The following is a 21603-nucleotide window of genomic DNA, read 5'->3' as shown; positions in this document are numbered from 1 at the left end:
TGCAATAAATTATCAAAGCTCCAAACTGTAACTCTATAGAAATGAGACCTTGAAAAATATTGGGAGGATACCAATATTTATACCATTTTGAGCAATCTGATATTTTAAACCAGGGAAGCCTCTTATAACATTATGGTGAAAGAGTAGATACTTAATACTGGAATAATACAGCCGTTCCGAAAACCACAAACTATCCAGCGCTGCACCGCAAATAACTATGATTTTAAACAAGAAGCGGTGAAAGAAAAAGTGTAAAGAAACGGAGAGGAGAGACATAACTAAAAATTACTCAAGCCCGTGAAATTCCTCAGACAGCAGAAGTAGCCGTGAAGGCTAAACACCCCAGAGTCTGGGTGTTGGCAGACACAAAACACCGCCACAGAATGAAATCTGAGGCTTCAAAATGCACCTATCACAGCCTCTGGTGGGGCTTAAATCACCAATTACAACCCTTTGCTCAACTTAAAGCACCAATCGTAACAAGGATCAGTATCAGTGCTGGTGATCTGATAAGACGAGGTATATTTTTCTTAACTGGTAATTATCTACAACTGTGACCGATTATTCACCATCAGATGTCACTTCTTTGCAACTCTTGACCTGGCAGTGTGTTACATATAACAGACACACTCCAACTCTCAGCCTTTTGTCCATTTTTGTCCAACAATCTCACAAAATTACTCTTAGGTGAAACTGTACAATCATGGCTTATTTATTTGCCTGAAAGAGAATCTGAGCTTTCACTTCACTTTCCCACCGGTCTGTCCAGCTGCCCGCTGCCAGAAAGCATTTTGCTGGGGACAGTGTGGTCCTATTGGAGCGGCAGGAATTCACAAACAGAGGGGGCAAACCAAGGTTACTGAGACGGAGGGTCCAGGCACGCTCCCAAACGAGGCAGGCGGCGACGCAGCCAGCACAATCTGGGGTCCTTCTGCTGACTAGCCACGCTAGGACTCATGGGAAGGGAATGTAAGGCCTTGTCACGGGCCAAGTTTGGAGGAGTGTGGAGTGAGAGACAAACTGTTTGAAGAGGACGGGGTTAGCACATGAGAACTCTGCATGTGCGTGTGTGTGTGTGTTTAAAAACCTTGACAAGTAAACTCTGGCTGCCATCACTCGTCACTTCTTTGTGTTGGAAAAGACCGCTTTGCCACACCCCGCGGTATTCCTGTGCAGGCCAAGTCTTCTCCCATTCCAATGAGGAGACATTAAGGAAAGAATAATCACTTTGGACACAAGCTGCCAATTTAGTCTGAACTTATTTATCTCATTTAGAGTCCGTTTGGAGGGATATACACATGGCAAATACTGACTTCTCAGTTCCCACAGACAGAGGAGGAGAGACTGCTGGCACGGCTGATAATATTCCTCCATTGAGCTTTTCTTTACTGTAACAAGAGAGGGGGTGACAATGGTTTGCCAAACCCTGACAACTGCAATCCTGTCACTGCTTGCTGCCAGTTTATCTGTGGTTTCTTTTTCAGTGGATGCTTTACCCCTAATTCAATTTATTTTGGTGTTTCAAGCATTAAATTTTGAATTAAGATCTCCTAAAAAAACAAGCTTACCTTTACAAACAAAAGTCACATACACACACACACACACACACACACATACACATACACACATACATATGCACACTAGTAGATGTAGCAGACAACAGCCACCATAGCAGCTTGCCTCCACCCAAACCACATGATGCAGGGACCCCCCAAAAACTCATATCCGACATGGCTCTGGCTGCGCATACTAACTAGCCAACACAGCACCCAAAGGGGGTACAGTAATGCAACTGGAGATGGCCTCTCTTTTCATGGAGCATGCACACATGTATGCACACACACACACACACACATAAGGTTTAGTCTAATTAGCGCCGGTATTTTCAGGGCTTGTTTGCGCAAATTGGAAATGTGTGATGTGAATTAAAATATGGCTGGGGTTTTTGTTCCCAATAAAAAATAGAAAGGGGTTTCACCTTGCCCCCTTTGTTGGGGCTCATACGAAAGTAATTTAGTCCAGAGAGAGAAAAAGAGAGAGAGTAAAACAGAAAGAGAGAGGTAGTAAAAAAGAGGGAGAAAAAGAGAAAGAAACAGAGAGAGACAGAAAGAGAAAGGGAAAAGGGGGAGGGAGATACATTCCGTTTGGCCCAGAGTGAGAGGCACTGTGGGTGTCTGAGGGCCCTCGCTGCCAGTAATTGCTTCCATATAGGACCCGTCCATGGTCACACACGCACATACACACACAAAACACAGTTCAAATGTAGAAGCAGACACTTATCCGTAAAAATCCACCATTCACAAAAAATGAAAAAACAGTAGTTTACAATACATACATGTACAATAAATGTGTGCATGTATTTAACCACTGAATCCTGTTTTCATGAGATTTGTCATTAAACAGAGTATGGAGCACAGAGCTACTGCACGGGTGAGGTACAGTAACAGGTTACCTACATGAGGCCCCCAAAAAGAATGGCAAGTTATCCTCAAATCAAAGTATTAAAGACTGTATCTGATTATAGCTGAAATTATGCTTTTGCAAAGATACATAAACATCTCTGCAGCCTACAAAAAGAAGATTATGGGTTATGGGTAAGAGGTTGATGCACACACCTGCCAAATCTCAACAATGCCTTGTGAAGACTTGCACATCAAGCAAACTCATTGGCTGATACAACTTGTCGGGAGGCATGTAAACTTTAGTACACTTTTATGAACAAGTATAAAAGAAACTTTAGGGGTCTTTAAATGACCCTGTGCATGTTTGCCTACGTGCATCCCAGAGAAGCACGTTTCAGCCAACAAGACAGGGAGGGATGTTGTTGTTGATCCGCTCTGGTAAATTGGATAGCTTCTTAGAAGCAGTTACCAGTTACTTATTCCTGTAATAAAAATACTTTACATTTTATTCTCAGTTTTGTGTTATTTTCCCAAATCTGACACAAATATATTGGTAGATCAAAATGGAAAGTTGCACAGGCATAAACATGTGGACTCATTTCTGAACAGAACATGAATTACTTCTCAAAGTGATGTTCTTGTCTCTCTGTGAAGTAAATTCAAACCGATGACAGTATCTCTACTTTCCCCCCGATTTCACCCTGTCTCCTCTGCCAGTCTTGGATTTATAACTTTTTTTGAGAAATTCTTTCCAACATCTGTCTTTCCAGTGTTCATCTGTCTTGTGTTGCTTACTACAGCTGTTGCTAGGCAACAGTTCATGCCAGCAGGTGTAAATCAATATATTTACTGTACATATAAAAGATTTGATATTCATTGAATACCATATTAAACATACTAGTACTAAGGTTTTAAAAGCATCATTTAATAGGTCTGCTGAAATTTTTACGTGTAGCCAAATGACAGTATCTTCACTAGTTCAATAAAGAATAATGTGTTGTAGTACTTCATAATTGGGGAAAAATGTGATTACTGTAATATGTAACTTATATGAGTGAATATAACATTGATGAGTAGACTTTTTTGAACAGGCCCGTGCATCTCAAGACAAAATTAAAAATGTCTATGTGTAAGTATAAGAGCATTCGAGCTCTTAATTTCATTTAAAATATGCTTTCCTGCACAAAATAGCTCAGTTACAGATCTATTTTTTTCTTATTCCCTGTCCTCTTGTATCACTGTGAGTGTGTATATATTTCAGTACACGGTTTGTGTAGGCTTTAGTTTGATGTATATTCAGGTTCCTTCATCATGCAGTGAGTATTACGTGCACTCTTTCTCAGTGACACATACACTCCCACAGACACGCACACACATGATTAATAGGAGTGAGTCTGAAAGGGGCAACAATAGTCATCCTCTGCTCCACTGCCAAGAGAAAACATACAATATTGGACATATGTAACCACATGTGGTTGTGGCTACATTAGACTGTCATGCACTACCTCTCATGTCAACAACAAAAGACAAAAAAAAACCTCCTTTACCCATTTCTCAATACATATCATAAATTGACTTCCTGCTTACATCATTTCATACGCAAACAGAGAGCAGAGAGAGTGAACGAGGCAGACAGGAAGACAGAGATAGAAAAAAGAAGATGGTAATAAAAAATAATTCAGTTAGATCGTTCAGATGGAGAGAGCGCGGTAAGAAGAGAGGGAGATATTTGGAATCTGAGTAATTTAAAGAGGAAATCAGTTTTGCCATTTAAACTGGTTACAGACACTTTACCAGGTGTAAATGCTCATAGCAGCACAGAGCCTTGAACTTGAACAGAAAAAGAGCCGACTATATAAAAATGAATCTGAACTTTACTGGGTTCTACTGGAGTTTAAATAGCAGATGGACTGTGTGTGTGTGTTTGAGGTTCAAAGCGTTAATGTGACTAAGACCACTTGAGAATGTTAGCATGGTAGGTTGAACAGGTGTGGACCGCGTTTTCAGCCACTAAAATGAATGAAGTCACCGAGCCTGCCTTACACACACTCTCACACACACACACACACTTAGACACACACATCCATGGTTCCCACCTGAGCAGTTATTTTAAATGACTGTGAGCCTGTGTGACTGAATCGGCTGAACTCACAAATCAAAGGCACGTGGGGTTAGTTGAAGATTTCCAATGAAGTGGCAGAACACGAGTATGCATGTGCTATATGTATGCTGTGCGATCGTGTGTGTGTGTGTGAGTGTGTAAATTACAAAAAACAACAGACAGAAAGACTTGACTGCCCTCTCCTGACTTGATCAGATCTTCTGGGAAGCTCAGATGTGACATAATATTTCATTATCTGAGCATAAACATTAAACATTACAGAAGATTTCATATCGAAAATAACTATCCGCCCTATCATCCCTCTGCCACCACACACACGCTGTAGACCGCAGCCTCGATGAAGAGGACCCGCGGGGAAAACTGCTGCAGATTGGTGAGGCATTGAGCATTGTGTGGGTATATATGTGTGTGTGTGTGTGTGTCCTGGAGGAGTGGCTGTCACTGTATCAGTTGCCACAGTAGATAAGGCAGTGTACCGCAGTGGTGCTGGTAATGATGCTGGGACCACTGAGACAAGTGTAGGGGAGGTGTCTCTGCTGCTTCTTGCTGATCTCATCACATCACATCACACAATTTTCATCCACGGCCTCACAACAACATCCTCACATACACACAAATAACAGTACTGTGCCAGGAAGTGCTGGCAACTTTTTTATTTTTAAAATTGTTTCTTTAACATTTTTCCCCTTTATTTGACAGTTACAGTGTATTGAAAGACAGGAAACAGGGGAAGAGAGAGGTGTGACATCCATCAAAGGTCCCCCTGCCAGAATCAAACTAAGGACAGTGTGCCTTAACCATTAGGCTGTAAAACAAGCAAAACATTCTGCAATGTAGAGAAATTTGCTAGTATCAAACAAAACAAAAAAAATGCAAGAATTACTTTTTCTTGACAAGAAATTAGGTCAATACAAAAAAACTAGCTAAGCTTAAAACAAGTAACAAGACACTTGATATAAGCAACAATAAAGATTCTTAAGACTTGGTCTTTTGTGTTTGAATTCTGCTCAAACGTCACATCACATCACTCCATTCAGCTAAGAGTCACCAGTGCAGCGACTGCCGCAGATGCATGTTACAGTAAACCTTTCTATACAAGCTGAGAATGAAGTGTTTTGATCTGCATGTCATACTATATATTACTATACTATACTTCTCTTACTTATATATATAGCTTCTGCAGTAATTACTTTATCCAATTCAACAATATGAAAAATTAAGTATTTTACAGTGTTTTTTTGTCTTCCATAGTTTTAAAGGCACTCCACCAATAATGTCTTAATGTCTACTGTGGGTCTGGAGAGCTTTCTTAAATCTGAGCGAGGAACCCTAATAATCACGGCTCGGGCTTGAGATTTAAAATAGAAAGCCTGTTGCATTATGGGAAATGTAGGATACGAGCCCTTTTGGATCTTGACCCTTAAGGACTAAAAGTAAAAATGTCTTTGTATTTACAACCACATTTGACCATTTTTCTTTTTTAATCTGTCTCCTGTGAGTCCCCCAACTTCACTGAAGTGCAATGGTAAATCTGTGGAGTACACCTTTAAGACTGGTCTGATTTTTGAAAGAAAAAAAAAAACATCCAGTTTTCTCTTAGATATCTAGGATACTGTTACAACTATGCAATCCACTTTAGTAGAATTGATTTAATGTCTTGGAAAAATCAAGACAAGATTTATTTTTAAAAAATGCAAATTGGTGTTTGACAATTTATTTTTGGTAAGAAAAAGTAAGATGTAATAAATATGGCAACTAGATAAGGATCTGCAGTTAGTTTTTTAAATTAGAGTAACACAACTACAGAAAGTTATTATTTCAACCAATCTATTAAATATTATATTATATTATTTTCTCTAATACCAGCAGAAAGGAGCGGATCAAATGGAGGGCTGCAGAGACAAAAGAGCTAAAACTCCTGCAATTATCAGACTTCTAATCAGCACTCCCTCCCACACACACACATGCTCCTGCAAACACAGCTCACACACCAAGGACTATGAGTCTTTTGACCAAGGTGTCTGATTCTTTTTTGATTACGTGGAAAAATTCTCAGCTTAAGGACTGCCTGTTGAGAGAAAATAAGGAGACCACACTGACTTTATGGACAAAAAAATCTTTCCTTTTCTCCGCTATTAAAACAGAGCAGGCATCAGATGTCAGCTCTTTATTTCTGATAGCTGTTATTTAGGTGCCCTAGTTGGCTGGACTTCAGTGTTTGGCAGCCGTAAGCACCTCTAAGGAAATGAGGAAAAATCAGGTTCAAAACCTGCACGTATATAAAACAAGCTTATATTTGAGCTGTGCAAACCTGAAAACAAAAGAAGGATCGAGGAACATTTGAACGTATTGGATAAAAGAATGTCTATGACAAGGGATAAACAGTTTAACAGTGGCATAGATGCAAAAAACATACCAAAGGTAATCATTTTCCTTCTGTTAAAGTCACAGAGTCACATAGAGGATGTGGTAAGAGTTTAGTAAAATCCTATAACAGAAACCTCCACTGTCCTATGCCTAACCCTAAACCACTGGTGTTTCCGCATGTAGTGTTAGAGAGGTTTGTGGTGCAAATGGATCGTGATCCAGCAGGAACAAGGCTTGGGAGGACATCAGAACGCACTTAATCTAAACAGCATTTCCTACCTTGGGCCGTTGCTACACAAAGCAAGCCAAACCACACAGTGTCTATACACACAGTCAGGAGCTGTGTGTGTGTGTGTGCGCGCGCACATTTGTATACTGTGAGGTTGTGAAGACGGCTGGGTCAACCTCAATCAAGGGGAGAACGACAAGAAAACAAGCACAAGCTCAGCTAAACAAATGAAGATGAGGAGAGGTGGGGGGGGGGGGGGGGGGGGGGGGGTACACAGAGGAGAGACAGAACCCAAACATAAAATTGATAGAGATGAAGATTAGTGCGTGTGGGGAGATAAAGAGGGGGTCCTTAACGTGTGTGACATATTTAAACATGCACACAAATGAAACACTTTTTCCCCTCAGGTCATACAGTGCATACTGTAGCTAGAGCCCGCCAACAAAGCCTAAACAGTGGGATTAGCTGAACACAACACTGACGCTTTGGCCTGTGTCTGCATAAGGGAGAGAGAAGGCACTGTAAACTGTTTACAGGGGAAAGCAGGGTTACTGCTGTGTGTGTGTGCGTGTGTGTGTGTGTGTGTACGAAGCAATATTGTGGCTTTTGTGATGGGACGACTCCTCTCTGATTGAGACAGGATCAACGAAGAGACAGTGGCATGTGTCCATACACAAACACACATAAACACATGCTAGGGAGCTGGACACTCAAGCGCACAAAATGCATTCATCAGTACACACACAACACACACAAACACATAGGAAGTTGAAGTTCTGATGTTACATCCGGACTAGCTGCTTGTTCCACTAGATTTTTTTCACTCAACACAGTCTTTCTTTGCCATTGCGTGTCATCTGTCTTTCTGAAAAAGTGAACAGTATTCCTGAGGTTTGCTATACATATTCTAAGGTGAATGTTTATCTAGCTCAGCACTTGCTACTACAATTTCAGATTTTTAAGTTAAACATTGACTAATTTGTTAGCATTCAACAAGCTACAGCTCCCAATAATTTTTTCCAGCAAGTAATACACGGTACTGTGTGTATTATCTGTTTCTCCACAGTCCACAATATGTGTCTATGCTCTCCTCCAACATAATTTTCCCGCCTTTAAGCTGTAATGTCTCCTGTCTAGAGAACGTCTGTGCTGTTAGGCCCTCACTTTACAAACATGTCTGGACTCAGGATTGGCACGTCTGTTTTCATAGCCGTGGCCTATCAACTGGCCTGAGTATGTCAAGTTGGTGATGTTTGACCCGCAACAGTCTTGAGCTTATGAAAAACATGTTTGTTAAAGCTGAACTCATCGATATTTTTGTATTAACAATGGATCGAATGCATAATGTCAAAGGGGCAACTCGTAGTGACGAACCCACAGAGAATTACCATCCAACTCCACAGTCCCTCTCCGCTCTACGGAGCTTTTTAATCTATTTTGGATCATTGTTTTGGTTTTATTGCCCATAATTCTGCCCTCATTAAGATTGTTTCCAGCTGCTGCGGGCAGCCGTTTTTAGCCAAAAAAAAGACAGATAAACTCTGTACTCTACCTGCCCATTATTCACAATAAATTAATTCAGCTTTAAAGGCAGCAAAAACAGAAATATTAAATAAATAATAACATTACAATATATTTTAAAAATTTCTATTTTTCCAGCTCTCTGTGAGGACAGTTTACTATTTGTCAATGGAACAAATTTTCTTGTTTCTTGTCAAAAAAATTTGCACAGATTCACCTCGCCCCCATGAGCAAATTCACTGATTGTGGTAATTGCATTGAAATGAACTGATCTTGATATAAAACTTAGTCTTTTTAAATGATGATGAGCCCACGCCTTGACATTTTCTTACCGTTGGAACAGATCCTGGTTGTATTTCACATCAGCTCTCTCTCTAGTTAACAGAGATATACTTATCCAGTGTCGTACAGATATTCTTAAATACACATATGGACTGTTCAGAGATAGATTTGACATTTTACCTCTCTGTGCCTTCAGCAATCAAGCCACTGTGGGAGGAGATCATGTCTATTTTTCAAAGGAATCGCTACATTTTTTACACCCTTTGCTCAGTGGCACAAGTATAGACAAACAAAACTGTCCAAAAATTTTCCACAGCAAACAACTGTTAGGCTCTTTTAAGTGTGCCTCACATATTGCTAAATGTTTGATGCTGCCTTGTGCCTCGCAGCAAATGTAGCAGGCAAATCTATGTCACTGCAGCTTTTGTTTCTTTTCTTTTTTAAGAAGAAAAACTGTTTGTTGGGCCACATTTGCTGCTTGATATGAAAGCATTTCCAGATTCAGGAAGCAGAAAAAAAAAAGCTGCTGAGTAGAACAAAAGAGAAAGCGGGGAGATTTGAGTCAGGCCTGCTAGCTAACAGTTTCTGACTCATCTCAGTAAAATGACCCCTAGTGTTCCTTATTGCTCAAAATAAGAGTGGCAGTTACATGCTAAAACAATTAGTCTCTCCTGCACAGGCTGAGGAACAGCTTGTACAGTAGGAGACTAAACAAGTAGAGAAGGCTTAAGAATATGGCACAAATATATTCTGTGTGTGTGTATGTGTGTGTGTGTGTGTGTGTGTGTGTGTGTGTGTGACAAAGTGCCTCCCTCAGAGAGAGAAGCTCTGATTGTACAGACAGAGTGGCTGTGTGTGATAATGGTTTCCATTAACCTGGGCTGAGTTGGAGGACCTGTGAGACTCTCCATTCATCCCTGTCTCTCGTTCTCTCTTCCTGTCTCTCTCTCTCTCACACACACACACACACACACACACACACACACACACACACACACACACATACACACACCATGTACGTAAGTATAGGGACCCTTATACTGACACAAGCTGCTGGAGAAGTAGGCTATTTCATTGTGTGACTATTGGCAAACAGGTCAGAACTTTATCAAGAAACCTGAAGAGTCCCCAAAACATTTAGTGTAACCAAACCATTAGGTACTCCTGTGTTATCTGAGAGAGTAGACATGAGAAACATGGCCTCTTCACACACTGAGAGCCTCTAACTTTCTGCATCAATAAAGATAGAGAGGAGAAAGCTAAACAAATATGGTAGAGGGCAGGAAGGAGACTGAGGCAACAAAAAAGCCCTTTCTTTTCAGAGTTTTTACCTGGAACCTCTCTATTAGAGTGATACTTGTAAAGCACAATGCTCCTCAGAGATGCTTTGACTAGAACTAGGAGGTGGACATGTACAGCGGTGGCTCCAGCAAAAGCATGTCACGTAGTGGTATAGGAACAGAGGAAGTAGTGTAGCAATTATTGCAGAGAAGCCATTAAGGGCCAGGGCTTCTTTAGACTATCACAGCAGCTGACTAATGGACAACCTTGTTTCCTCGCTCTCTCACATCCTGGATTTATCTCTTCAAGCTCTCCTGAAAAAAAAATCCAACATATTGAACATACTGAGCAGACTTTTTTTTACAAAGCAAAAACATGGTTTTATTCCTTTAATGGCATGTGTGTGTGTATGTGTACAGTCTTCCATCTAGTGCAGCTTTGGCCCCAAGGCAGTGAGTCCCCAACGCCATCCCACTTCTCTTTCTCCCTGCACACTCCTCCAGGATACACAAGACATGTACTGTATTATTGCACAAAGTGTGATAGTAAACCTGTACACAAATAACCAAGAAAACTGTCAACTCTACAGGGCAGTGTCAGAGCCAACACCACGAGTCAGGAGCCAAACAGCTCTGCTCCTCAGTGATGACCAGCAGGGCTGAGAGTGTTTATGTAAGCAGACAAGACTGTCTTATAATTAGCATTAAATTAGTCATTTTAAGGAAGAATTTTGCCTATAGGCCTATAAATCCACAAAAAAAGAAAATCAAAACCTTGAAGCTTCCAAAATAAGTAATTTAAGGAGCTAGGATAAGTAAAGTTCAATTGATGTGATTCATCCTCTAATAAAAAAATTACTACGTTCAATCAAGTTCATGCATAAGGCAGCACTGCTACTCTATTGTTATTGGAAAAATTGCAAAGATATTCTACATTTTTGTGCCATCTTCGTAAGTTTGTTTATTTCAAGTCACTTGACACCACTGCAAATCAAACAGGACTAGAAATTACTAAAACATTTTCAAACTGAATCAAGGTGGATTGACATACCTTGATACTCAGTCTTGAGGCTGTATTTTCACAAATCAAGGCTCAGAGTATAAAGCATTGTGCAGGGTGCTCAATGCACAAAAGGTGTGGCAGCACTCTTTTTACGCAGGTGATTATTAAGGGTGCATTTAATTGCATTTGGCAGTGCCTACATCCAACAATAACCTGATGACATAAACCAACTATTCCCATAATGATCCTGTTTATGATCCACAAATATGTGATTTTTTTGTTTTGTTTCCAGTAACACCTCTATGAAAGACAATTCTATCAACAGCCATGATGCAGTACCTCTACATCAAGTCAGTTATTACAGCCTCAGGTCTACCTGTATTGTAATTAAAAATGATGTTTCAGCTGCTACTTTGGCCGGACCTGTAGAAAAGAAGTCAATGAGGCATGCAACTTTATTTCCTTCTCTCCCTGCCAACCTGGTGTGTTTTTTTTGGGGGGGGGGGGTCAAGATGGAGACAGAGGACTGGTATTAACAGGTGGTCCTGAGGAAGTGCAGTGTTGTGGAAGTGAAAGAAAAGTTTTAATAGTTTTAAAGTTTTTCAGGGAAATTAATGAACTGTCTCCAAGAATGTCACTGTCACCAACGGTCTTGATGATCAAGTGGAAAACAGAAATATGTTGTTTATGATTAAATGAGTGGAGTTGACATGCATAAATGTGCCGACTAGAGGATAAAACATATCTGCTGCCCTCAGACAGCTGTATAAGGAGTTAAACAACAGAAAGACAACCTTTATACAACAAAGAAGCTGTTGTGAATGACAGATGCTGCTAAGAATCAATGGTTTGCTGGTATGACAGTATCGCGAAGATCAAAAGAAAACTGTATTTTTGTGTGCTAGTTAAAGAATGTACTGTATGATGAAATTAAAACGCAGTAAATCTCAGTAAAACTCCAAAATTGCTGCTGGATTGTAAGTGCCACTTTTCCTACTGCACCTCTCTCCTCACTCATGGCAAGTCACCAAATTACCAAAAAATCACAAGTGAGAAAAAAAACACTCCTCTCTTCAGGAAAATGACACTTCACCAGTGCAAAGTGGCGCACAATCCACCTGCACAACCCCCAAGTGTTAAAGGAGGGCTGGTAAAAAAAAAAAAAAAAACGGGATCTGCGTATTTATGCTGCGTCAGTGTCACAGTAAGGTTTGTTTCTTCTGAATAAATTATCTATTACTATATTTTATTATACCATATGTTTAAAAAATGACATCTAACTCATGCACAACCCCATGCACACACACGCATACAGACAAAAACACACATCCACATGCCTGTGCATGCACATACACACACACACACACAAACACCTCTGTGAATTTTGTGTGTTGAAATGACGCGGCACTTATTAGCATTTCATTGCCATGGGTGCCTCTGCTGTTTGCCCTGGGCCTTGCTGTTGGCACAATCCAACATCACAGACATAAATAAAGAATTGAGGTGAAAAGGGAGAAATAGAGAGAATGAGAAGAGGAGAGACTTGATGCTCTGAATTAAACATGCTTTGATTGTGACTGGAGATGAGTGTGTGTAAGTCAGCATGCATATTGGTGCCTTTTAGCCATGCTTAACCTAGCATGAGAGCTAACAGTTGTGAGCTCTGAGGCCCTATCACTGATGTGTCTGCAGGGAGAACGTAAACAAAAAAAAAAAACTTACCTTTGTAATGGAGAGACAGCAACAGCAGCACATGAAAAAAGAAAAAGAAAAACAACAAAGTTAGACTTACATTTCAAATACATGTTTCTGATTTCTTTGGTTACCAAGGGATAGCGGCCTTTTCTTTGCAAAACTAGTTGTGATGTCTTATTTTAATTAGAGTCCAAAACATAATCACAACACAATGCAGTGTCCCTCTTCACCATGTAGCCTGTGCTTGCAGTTGGCTCTGTGAAGGCAGCGAAGGGTTAACCTGGAGGTACATATTTCGGAGACAACCTCGCTTCAGATGAGCTGTGCGGCTGCTCTTGTGGCGGTAATGGGAAAATTGCACTGAGAGGAAGGACACACGCAATTAGAATCTGGCGAGTTGGTTGGTAGTGGGTGGCGGGAGGAGCGAAGGAGCGGGAGAGAGGGACGAGGAGGGAGGGCCCTCCGGACAAGAAGTGATTTAGTTGAAAGCTGGCTTTTTGTGCACTGGGTAAACGCCGCTCACTGTCTGCTGGCTGGGGCCTGTCCTCGCCCGCCTCGGTGACAGCAGCCCAGATGTCAATCAAATTAGCGCCCATTTACAGCTGATTTGCCCGTGTCATTCGCAATATCCCCTTTCTGCCTCTGATGGGGTGGCACAGAGAGGAGGGAAATGTAGAGGAGGAGAAAAGGGGGAGAGGAAGAGATGGAGAGAGAGTCACTTTATTGCAGTCTTTCTCCGTGAATGTCATCTGCCCACTTATCGCGCATTCCGGTGGGACAGACTGAAGGTGGAGAGGAGGAAGAGAGGAGATCCTTCGTTCCATGGAGTGGCTCACTAGCACATGCAAATAGGGCGGCGGCGTCAGGGGAGAGGCTGGCGCGGGTTTTAATGGAGTTGGGGCAAACTCATTTTACAGCAGAGAGCCACAGAAGAGGAGGATAATAATATCACTGCGTGTGTGTATGTACGTGTGTGTATCAGCGGGATGGTGTTTATAAGACATTGGGCCGATAGAATACTTGGTAATGTTGGCAATGTGCAAAATAAAAGTGTCGCCTGCAACCTGACTTAGATGAACCTACACTAATTCAAAGCATCAGCAGCCCTAAAAAAGAATCCTGTTTCACTTCATATCCAATTGTGTTTCCTAGTGGTGCTGTTTATATACCCTGGTAGACTGCTTAAAGACACCAAACACAGACAAAAAAGAAAAGAGAGAAGAAGGAGTGAAAGGGGGAGGAAAAAAGGGTGCCCTGATTGATGCCGTTTGATTCAATTTCCAGCGTGTGGAGACATTTCAGGGCCCCGGGGGCCTCTGTGTCTTCACAGGAGCAAAGGAGGGAAAGATGGTGATAGGTTGGGTAGGAAAGGGGGGGGAGGGTGTGTGGTTCTCCCTAATTTGAGATGTGCCTTTCAACATTGAAGGGTGCTGATGTTCAACTTATACTCCAAATCTCTGCTAAAAGACACACCTAATTGGCTTGAAATAGAGAGAGAAGGAGCAAGACAGGAGAAGACTATAGAGGGAAAAGCTTATCTTCAAACATTTGCTGCATGCCAACCCCACACACACATACACACACACAAACACACACACACACATGGAGTCACTATGAGAAAGGAGGTTGTTTCTGAAGTGCATATTGAACAGCACACATGGAAACAGAAGTGTTTCTTATCAACTGTCATCTGCTTTGATTGATCTCACCTTCTCATTGATCTCACGTGTAACAGCTCTTTGGTGAGAAGTGTAACCCTCTGTGACATTTAGATGTGGTAAAAATTTTCAAAACGGTGCGATGATTGAGATGATTGATAAGCTGATCTCAAGTGTGTAGCTTTGCACACGCCCTCTGCTTTTTGACACATAAGTGCTATATATGGAAATTAAATGAAAGTGCATTTTATTACATGCAGCTACAACTGTCATTAACATAACACGGACACAGCTTGATGAGCAGTGGGAAAAAGTGTCATTCAAGTGCCATTCAGTTGTCAGGTCCCAATGAGACAAAAAAAATGCATATGGAGGTTTGCATGCTGGCTTGTACACACACACACACACACACACACACACACACACACACACACACACACACATACTGAGGGGGTGGGTGGAGGTTTGGGCCTGTCACTGCTCCGTCACTGACTCCTTCCATTTAATGCAGGTCCTGTCACGACAAGACAGGAGCAGAATGAAGTGGATCACCTACAGGCACCACACCTCACCCTGTCTCTTGCTGCCTGCTGATCTGGCTGAGCTCAGACAAGGCAATGTCACCCTACAGTTCACATCAAACATGAAGTCCTCTGGCTGAACAAGACTGGGGACCGCAAATTAGGTCCTACAGTGTGATACACTTGTGATTAGAAAGTTTTCGAGCCTAGAAAGAGTAAAAAAAATGGTAGAGATAGAGACAGAGGGGGAGTAATCACTGTCTCTATGCAGGTAAATAACCTGTGTTGATTTCAGTCCAATCTGTCTCTCAGTCTCTAGAGGGGAGGAGAAATGTGTGCGTGTGTATGGGGGGGTGACATTTCCCAGAATTCACAGCCTCCCTGCCTAATTCCCTGTAGATACATGCACACAAACACACATACAATCTCTCAAGCGATACCAGGCGTTCTGCCTCTACAGTTGACACACAAAAACACACATTCTTCTTTTGCAAATGACGTCACACATGGCCTTTGCTTCTCCCCTCCATCATCAACCCCAAATTTCCTTAATGCGTTATTAGGAAGGCATGAATTAGCACCCATGTGCTTTTAGTTTGTGTGTTTGATTGCTGCTTCCCTTCAACAATGGCTGTATCAGTCTTTCACTTATGGGCAGGAGAGAGAGAAAAGAGAGAGAGGCAGGGAAGAGAGGAGAAACAAGAAAGAAAGAAAGAATGAGGAGAGATGAAGTCAAGGAGGGAAAGAAGAAAGTTAATGTCAGGATGTGCCCCATAATGACTAGTATAAGCTCTGGTGGGAGCTTCCTCTCGCGCCAGTTCCAGAGAGGGTAGCTTGATTGGGGATAATTGGCTAGCCTTCACTAGCGGTTAGCATCCAGGCGTGGAGACAGGGGAGGGCACAGGGGAGGGCACAGGGGCTTGGCACACACACACACACACACACACACACACACACTCACATATACACATCTCCAAATACAAATTCATGCACAGAGACACACAGGGTAGACCATGGGACTAGCATGTAAGGCTGGGTTGAGTAAGAAAATACAATGTCCAGAAATTAATCAAAGTGCTACCAGCTCTACTCCAACTTCAAGTCTGTTTGCTTATATTCATTTAAGAACACAAGACTAAATGTACGATCCTATGATCTATCTACATTCCTTTGTAGCTCGTGCACAGAAAACAATTTCAAACACATTAACTTAAGCTACAGTGCATACCTAAAAACATATGGTGCCATGTATTACACAAACTGATGGCATTAGAAGAGGTTTTGCACTCCTGCAGAGCACAGCAAACATTTAATAGATGTGCAAAGTTGCATTTCTCTGATGTCCTCCTCAAGCTTCTATTAATCACAGTCTAAAAGCTAAGCTATAGGCGGCTGAGATGGGAAGGAGCGCTCGTAAAACAACACACACTCCCTGTAGCAACAACCGCACACACACTTTTCTTTCAGAGAGATAACTTAGAGAGCCACTCGCTCCCCTGGCCCTCTGTAATGCCAACAGCGCTTCCATCAGAGCTTTTGTGCCCTCCGGCTCTGGTGACTGTACAAGCCACATGTTGACAGCAGTGCAACCACTGACTCAAAGAAACACAGCAGTTCAGCCTCAAAGGCAAGAAGGAGGCTGTCTGTAATAGAGGGGGTAAAACACTGTGGGGGTCACACACACCTGTGAATAAAATCACTAGTTTTTCTTTCACACAAGTAATATGACTTTACACACATTTTCATATTATGGTGCCCTGTAGAGTAAAAAGCCCCTCCTGTAACTTCTGATCAGTTTGCTTTAGTCAGATCACTTTTAGGGCTGAAATATTTTAGTACATATCTACCACTGTGGTTTAATTATTTTATATAAATTAATCACAAATTTATCTTGTTTCTACATTGTTAAAATCTGATTTTTAAAATTTCTTGTTGTGGTATACTTAACATTATTCAGTGATAGTAAAAATATAATGGCATTCAAAAGTGGCATTATATTATTGATAACAGCTGCGTAGTTGTCATGTTGCTACTGTACTGTTGAAACTGACAATGTTTTGATACCCAATGACTGTCAGAACGAGCTGCTTCACAGTGCTGAATCCTGGTGGACTCAATTAAATTTTTTAATGTGATATCCTTAAATAATGGTCAAGTATGTGCTTATAAACTTAAGATCCACATGCAGTCTGTCATTAAAACTCGAGAACTGCCAAACTGCCAGCTAGCTAAATCTGGTTTATTAATATAGAGAATGATTGTCTATTCTTTTGGTTTTTTTATGTAGATCAAAAGTACACAGCCCACTCCTTATTATTTCAAACCTAAAAAATCAATATGGAGTGGTGTCTTTCTCCACAAAACCATCTTTGGCCAAGCCTAACTTTACCAAAACCAGCATGGAGAGAATGATCATTTTCACCAGGCTACAGCAAAAATTTCTTTGTGGTTGTTTGACCATCTCACAAAATTTACATAAATTAGCTACAGCTGAGTAAATTTAGCAGCAACGAATGTCTTTATAGCTGGGAAAATCAAAGTGGAGTCGTCTGCATAAAATTTCACTCGCTAAAATGAAGTGTTTATTTTGCTGTTAAGTTATAAGTAAAACCACAGCTCTTGTGATTTCAGAATTGCACGCTTCCATGTGGCGATTTTGATTTACAAATGTTAAATCATTCAGACATACTGTAAGTCAAGAGTAACTTAATACTTGCTCAGTTTTGTGTATGTTGTTATTTCTCATTACTTATTTGTTACTTTCTCACTCTTACGTTTTTTCCTTACTCAAACTGCTTTAATATACTTTATACTTTAAGACTCAAAAAAGCTCACTAGCTTATCCCAAAACAAAAACATTTCTGCACAACAGAATCCTCCAAAGAGTGAAGGTTCGTTTAAGTTTCCATCACAAAAGTTTTAATTAAACTAATTTTAAAAAATAAGTTAAATTTCCTTCCTTTTTGTTCCCTTTTTTATTTTTTGATTGTAAGGTTAACTTGAAAGTATTTAATCGAGTTATTAGAAATAGAGTAACATTATCAAGACAACCAGTTATTTAGGCCAGTAACTCTGCTCCTGATAAAAATGGAGGTCAGAGATGATTATATTTTCCACCTTTGTCACTGCACAACATCACATTGTGTACTAAGCTGCTGTAATAACACACATCACTTCTGCTGTAATCAGGAGAGTTCACAGGGAGCTTCCTCTGGCCGGCCTCACACACACACACACACACACACACACACACACACATACACACACAGACTGGATGCCTTAATGAATTAACGAGGGTCTGTAGACACACCCCTCATTTCAAGGACTTCAAGGAGGTGGACAGAATGTGAGGTTGGAGAGTAGAGGGGACTCAGGGGCTGTTTTGAATGGCAGGAAATCCCTGAGATGTTTTCTGTACTCTCTGTCACAACCGAAGGCCCTGCTAAGGTGGTGAAGGGAAATTGTTTTTTTGACACATTCACAACACAGCACACACTCTTTCTTTTCTTTCTTTTCTTTCATGCGTTATTTCTTTCTTTCCGTTTTTCTTTCTTTCTTTCTTTCTTCATTTCTTTCTTTCTTTCTGTTATGCTTCTCTTTTACTTTGCTCTCTCTCTTTCTCATACACACAAACATACATAAACATGTCTTACACAAACCCTCTTCCTGCAGCCAGATGTCCTGGGAGAGGGAGGCCAACGTGCCCTTTCACTTAAAACGGCACACACACACACACACACACACACACACACACACACACACAAACACACAGACTGGAGTGTCAGTGGGCAGGGGAGTGTCCCTGTGCAGGAATGCGGGGATGATAAGTTGTGGAGGTGTCAGGGGAGAGACCCATGCTGTTACAGCCAGACACCTAAAAACACTCCACCCAGCTTCCAACTCCTCACTGGTTCTTTTATCCTCTTCTGTTTTTACTCCTCTATCCTTTAAAAAAAAGTCCTCCTCTCTCTGCTTTTACTCTCCTTTTGTAAGTATGTTTGCAACTTCACCTCTCTACCTCTCTCCTCTCCATCCCACTGTCTGTTTCAACCTTTCCATAAAGATCATTTCCCTCTTATCAGTCAGTCCCTCCTTGTTTTTTCTTCACTATATAAATTCCTTGGCTCAGTGTCAGATCACAGGCTTGCCAGGTGTATCAGATAATTCTGGCAAGGACAGATTTTACTTTAAATTAATGGAATGAGGGCTGACTGTACATTATCTTAACTTGGAAATTCCTAACCCTCAAATCTAGTTGGCTGCTCTTTAAGCCTGTCACACTTTGCTATTACTGTCAAGCATATATACAGTTTACTAGATTCAAGATTTAAAAACTTTAATGTCCCCGAGGGACAATTTGCTTTACAAACAGTAGTCCAACACAAATACAATATAATAATACAAAACACATCACAAGATCCAAATCTCCTGCACTGTCACCATGAATCATGGAAAAAGAGATATGACATCCGAGGTTATACAATACAATGATAACGGTGACAAATTTAGCAGTTGAAATTCTGGGTAATTTTTGAATCAATGTGTCCTTGATAGAAAAAAGCAGGTGACTCAATTCTACCCGTCAATTTTGCAAAATAAAATGTGGCAGGCAGATTTTATCAGCTCTAGCTAGCTAGTGGAGCTAACTAATGTTAGCTCCATGAGTTCTGGTCTCTGGCTGACTTTATAATGTTTCCAGATGACTCATTTTAAAACAAGAATCTTGTAAAAGTGGTCCTAAATATGCACCTAATGGCTAATACATGATATTGTGATAAAAGACTGAGGCTAAAATTGCATGTTCTCAGCAGTTAATGTTTTCATATTGCCATGTAGAGCTAGCTATAGTCCTATTGTCATGGGTCTGATAGGGAAAATTAGCTTACATATTTGTTTGTATTTTCAAACATATGTTTTTACTTGTAATGCTGAAAAGGCCTGTAGGATAAAGTCTCACTGATGTGTCTGGCAAACATAACGCTATCTCAGATAACATTGGCTGGGGCTGCTGGAGATCCAATAAAGAGCAGAACAGAACCGCTAACCTTAGACAACACGTTACCCTAAGCTCTAATACCATCTAGGACAGCACGCTTCCACCCAGTGGGGAAATACTGCACGGTGGATGTTTAGTATTTCCCCACAATGTAATCTAGTTAGTTGCAGCCACTCAGCCTTGCTGCCAGTTTTTCCCAGAGGCCACTCGCAGTATTGCAACAAAAAGTCTATAACTGTTGACAAGACACGTTGAACTGTAAACAAGGTCAATTATTGCTCTTTGTATTGAATAAATGTTTAAGCCGCGAACGTGTTATATTTGTAAAACTTTACCAGAACCTAGAAAAGGGCCGAGCGGAAATGCATGGCCTGTGCCAGTGGGAGAAACACTACTGAGCATATTCAGTGGGCTGTACAATGCGGAAGCAAACCTGGAGGATAGAAAACTTTTCTGGCTTATGCGCCAGGCAAACAATTTTCATTGGAGTGAATGGGCACCATCTTTGAGTCCAGTATCCAGCTCAATACATCCCAATCCAAAGCTTGACAGGCCTGCTGTGCCTAGATACTGTTGCTAAGCAATGATTGGGATGATTGTTTGGGGGACCAGTTTAGCAAACCTCACTTACTCTCTACATATGATATACTGTTGTTGTTTTTTTAAACACATTTTTTAGGCTCTTTAAGCTCTTTACCCAAACCTCTCTGAGTCAATCTCTCTTTCTCTCTAAATGTTCCCTCCCTTCCTCAGTCATGATCCCACATAGTGACCAGGTCATGTTGACATCCTGATTCTGCTTTGACCACTGCTGCAACGCATACACACAAACATACACTCATACTAGACAAACACACACACATGGACACACAAAACCATCATCGACCCTAAATAACCTCGGGTTTGAGTGGTTTAGTGACTTAAGAGGAGCTGTCCTGTTTCAGTAGCATAAGATTTGTCCACAGGGGCCCCACAACTGTGTCTAAAGAAAGAATATAACTAATTCTATCTTCAGCTTTATGGGGAACAGTAATTACTGATCTCCACTCAGACTATTAACAGTTTATCAGCCCACACAGGCTACTGCCTTCAGCACAGTATGAAACTCACATTTTAGGGAATGGCTTATTGTGGCGCTGGATTATATAAGGTAATTGAGAACACTTTATCAAATGTATTCAAAATATGGGAAAAAGAGCAGGATTCTTAACTTGAGGCTGTGTGAATATGTGTTTTTAGCAGGACTCTAAAATTATGAGCACAACCAAAATCCTTTTCACATCTTATCACAAGAAGAGCAATCCACTGTGCAGCCTAAAATGACATGTTAGCGAGACAAGTGGGTTGTTTGAGAAGACAATACACTGCCTCTGAAGGACCAACAAGCAAACCCTGAAGTTTCATCACTGCCCCCTCCTCCCACTTCAAATTGCATTTCCCCTTAATGATTACCCCTATAAATATAGCAGCACAGCCTTTTTACTCCCCTTGTTATCCTCAGCTTTTTTCACGGCTTTGGAATTATGA

At 41.0% G+C, this 21603-nt stretch overlaps 1 protein-coding gene across 2 annotated transcripts in view; it reads right to left on the bottom strand.

Annotated features, from left to right (window-relative positions):
• bnc2 (basonuclin 2) overlaps positions 1–21603 on the bottom strand; it is a 178231-nt gene that overhangs the window by 114582 nt on the left and 42046 nt on the right. The gene's annotated exons all lie outside the window — the stretch shown is intronic.

Source organism: Thunnus maccoyii, chromosome 2 (genome assembly GCF_910596095.1).
Source record: "Thunnus maccoyii chromosome 2, fThuMac1.1, whole genome shotgun sequence".
NCBI classification, from domain to species: Eukaryota; Metazoa; Chordata; class Actinopteri; order Scombriformes; family Scombridae; genus Thunnus; species Thunnus maccoyii.
The sequence above is the reverse complement of the archived record's forward strand: the minus strand, read 5'-3'. Positions and strand labels throughout refer to the sequence as shown.